The sequence below is a fragment of the Solanum stenotomum genome, chromosome 12, assembly GCF_019186545.1.
Source record: "Solanum stenotomum isolate F172 chromosome 12, ASM1918654v1, whole genome shotgun sequence".
NCBI lineage: Eukaryota > Viridiplantae > Streptophyta > Magnoliopsida > Solanales > Solanaceae > Solanum > Solanum stenotomum.
In genome coordinates this window covers 11,054,737-11,059,006 of record NC_064293.1, presented here as the reverse complement: position 1 = coordinate 11,059,006, position 4,270 = coordinate 11,054,737, and positions in this window count along the sequence as shown.

The following is a 4,270-nucleotide window of genomic DNA, read 5'->3' as shown; positions in this document are numbered from 1 at the left end:
GTATTTTCAACTTAAACACAATTGAATACCTTGTAATAGTGAAGCAATTATGACCTCATAAGTTAGAATACATTGTACCTAATATATTGTTTCGATCATCCCTATTATCAACATTTTATGATGTTTAAAACAAATTACCAACTTCTTCAGGTAATTGATTAAGACTAAGTTGATTGAAGTGTATATGCATTTCTGTAAATTACTATATACGATTACATTAGTGAAATTAGAGAGCCGAATTAAAAGTCTTAGGGCTCTCAAGCCATAAACTACAATCACATATCCATCAAAAGGAAATTTCATACTTTGAAAAAGTGAGAAAAACAGGGGGAAGTCATGAAGAAAGTTCAACAACTAACCCAAGTAGTGGGATCCAAACTTTTTAGCAAAAACGATAGAACCTGCCACCTTCCTTCAAGGTATGCAACGCTCGTTATTTTTTCGTGGACATTCCTGTTGTAAATAGTTCTCAATTTGTCAAATGTAATAGTCATTATTTATTTATTTTTCTAAAAGTCACACATTATATTCTACATTTTTAGTGAACACAAAATTGGGATAAAAAGAAAAACAATAGGAAAAAGAATAGAAAAATGGAAAAACTCACCAGTTTCACATAAATGGAGCTTGAAGAGGCTGAGACACAAATTTCGGAAGAGGTTGAGACACAAACTCTTGAGAGTTGTAGTGAGCCTCTCTTGCCTCTTTTTGCCCTCCTACGTGCCTGTCACGCCCCGAGCCTACAACCTGGGCGAGACCGGCACTCGAAGACCATTGTTGGCCCCAAGCGAACCCTTGGCCTGGCTCATTTAATTCAGCGGAAAACTTAACTCAACATAATAACTCCATGCAATAAAAGGTCATAAAATAACCCAACTGATAAAATCTTGGCCAAAAAGGCAACTCGAGTCTCAAAATAGAATATTTATAAATATACATAGAAGAGAGACTCAATACTAACTGACTGAGTGACTATCTATGAAGCCTCTATAACACTGAGATGGATGTTGGGACAGACCCCGCAACATCCTAATAAAACAAAACTAAGAGAACAAAATAACCGAGTCCTTCGGAATGTAAAGAGGCTCACCACTGACTCTGGAGTGCTCAGCTGGATCAATGGCGTGTTGGATGTTGATCCTGGGTACCTGCGTCTGCATCATCATAAGATGCAGGCCAACTGGCATTAGTATATTGAATGTACGAGTATGCGAGATGGAAAGCTAAATCACAACTTAAGCTTGAAAGGAGTACAAGAGAACACTTACCTTAGCTTTGTTCGACTCATGAATGACTGGACTCAAAAGTAAAGCAATAAGACACATGCAATACATAAAGCTTGTAAAACATTATAAACAACTTAGTTCGTTAAGGATAAAGTAATAACAAACTCAACTTTACTTATATAAAAGTAATATAACTTTAGTGGGAGATTTTTAACGACAACCACCACTATGAGCCCTAGTAATGATACAACATTTTACTTCACGTTGCCCAAGGACCATCTTATACCTTGCTGTGATATAGGACCTTGCTTTACTTAGTAGATCCACTAGCTTAACTTACGTGATCATCTAAAAAGAATGGCCCGTCAAGTCCCATGTTGGCTACATGGTTCTTATGGAGAGTTGAGTTAATATGAACTCGCGTCCCCAATTCGGTGCTCAATACTACTCTAAAAAAAATACTTTGGCTCATAAGTGTTTTAAATACATCTTTCTTTAGTTTGAGATAATTGCTCAAAGCTTAGCCCAAAGGCTCTCTTGGAAAACATAGTTCCTTTCTTACTCAAATGTAAAAACATTTATAAACTTTTTTGGGAATACTTAGTTCCCTAATAACTTTTGAGAAAATGAACTCAACTCTATACTCTTTACTTAACTTGAAACTTGAGCCTTAAAACGAAAAAAAATGTTCAATAAAGACTCTTGAAAAACTTTAAAGACTTGTTTTGACTTACTTCTTAACTTCTAAGCTTGACTCTAACTTCACTTGACTTTGATCCTAACTTTCCTCAAATTGGATTACGGATTCAAAGGTAATGGTCTCATGTTTATGGATGAGTTTGGGATGTCTAGATGTACCTTAGAGTGTTGAAAACAACTATAAAACATAGGTACATTACCAAGGAACATGTATGAAAAAGTGGGGAAGGAATGGGAAGGATTGGAGTCTTTGGCGCACTAAGAGGCGCGGGGCGCCAGCCCTCAAAGCTCAGAAGGCCTGGTGGGGCGCTCTGCATGGCGCGCTGGCCCAAGGGTGGAAGCTCAGAATCCCTTTTGGGGCGCGCTGGCTAGCGCAAAGCCCCAACCTTTTTCCCAGAAAATCCGACTTTTCTCCTTTGTTTTTCTAACTCTAAACCTTCTTAACTTCAAAGGTTCCAGCCCCAAACATTTAGAATCATAAAACCCCTTAATATACAATAGATTCAACTCGAAATCACAACCGGAAACATGCACCAAACCAACAAGAAACTTCAACAACACAATCGCAACTTCAACAAACACAACCACAAACTTCAACAAACACAACCAATCTTTTCTCGGAATTAAAACGAGTTTGGCGTGTGGGGGAATGAACCAACCCAACACTATGATCTCACATACCTTAATAGGGATCACTCCCGATGAAAACCATGACGATCTTGACGAATCCTTGCTTCTTCTTCTCTTTCTCCTCTTCTTTCTCTCTTCTCTCAAAAGCCCTAACTCTCACTTTAAAAAGGAAAAACTGATTTAAAATCAGTATAAAACCTTAATATAACCAAAATAAATGGTTAGGGAAAAGACCAAAATACCCTTACATATTCGGACTAAACTGCCCTGTGCCAACAACCCAACTTCCAAAGGGCATAACTCACTCATACGAACTCAGAATCGAGCAAACTCCGCGGCGTTGGAAAGATCATTCCAAGAGATTTTCAAAAATAACTGGAAATTCACCTAACTCATCCTGAGCTAGGAGTTATGACTACTCAAAGTTTCCCAAAAACTCATTTGTTTCCCATACTTAACCAAATTTCCAGATTTTGAATTATTTCCAAAAATGACTATTTCCAATTTCCAGCTTCTTCATAGTTATTTCAACTTACACGATGTTACAGTGCCAATCAGATAGGGCCACAAAGAGTCGTTAATTAAAATGCATGTACTGTATAATTTGAACCACATTCAAACAAATTATACACATTTCAAATGAATATTTTGGTCATAACCACAAATAACGCACATATTGTCTACTAATCTTGTCCAATAAAACTAAGTAATGTAACCTACAGATTGTTGATTGGCAGAGGAGTATGTTATAGTAAACATAATGAGAAAAATAAGAAAATTTGAAATAGTCTAGGGCTTTGTCATACTATCGAACACCTTAGGTGCATCAATATTTATTAGCCAAGTACTTTAAGAAGTTTTTTGAGAATTGTCAATGAATAAGAAAACGGAGCAGCAAACATGTTCACCATTAGAGACCATGCTCCATCAGTGAGCTTACATATATTTATGAGAAAATCAAAAAATAGTTAAGATGTATACAGAACTTCAGTAAAAGCAGAAGCAACCCAATTTTTTTTGGTTATTATAAACAATGAGAGTGCAGTCTCAACAACACAAAAAGCTAAGATAAACAACAAGATAGAGAAATGTAGCAACTTCCATAATGTTTGATACATGAAGAAGCTGATGAAATTTGAGACCCACAAAAGGAAAAAAATATTTTTTTTTAGAGTCGGATATGAGCAAGTATAATGTTATGCTAAGGAAAGAGTAAAAAGACTCTTACAATCGAATTCGAGAATAAGAAGCATAGTTAAAGAGTGTAATTTGANGATTACACATGTCATGTGATGATGAATGTGAGGTGACTACCCTTATTATATAACTTTAAGAAGCAAGGCAAGAGGTGAATACCCTTTAGCCTTTATACCAAGGACATGAAGGTGAATACATATGACTCTTATAAAATGATGTGGAGGTGAATACCTATTTCATACCATGTTGGACATGGATGCGAATATATACGATCCTTAAAAAATGATGTGGAGGAGAATACCTATGTCATATCATGTTGGACATGGAGGTGAATACCTATGATTCCTTAAAATGAACATGGAGGCGAATACCTATGATTCCTTAAAATGGACATGAAGGCAAATACCTATGACTATACAAGTAAGGCAAGAGGTTAATACCCATTAGCTTTTATAATAGGCATAGAGGTGAATCCCCATGTCTTGAAAAAGTAAAGCAAGAATAATGTGAATTATGTT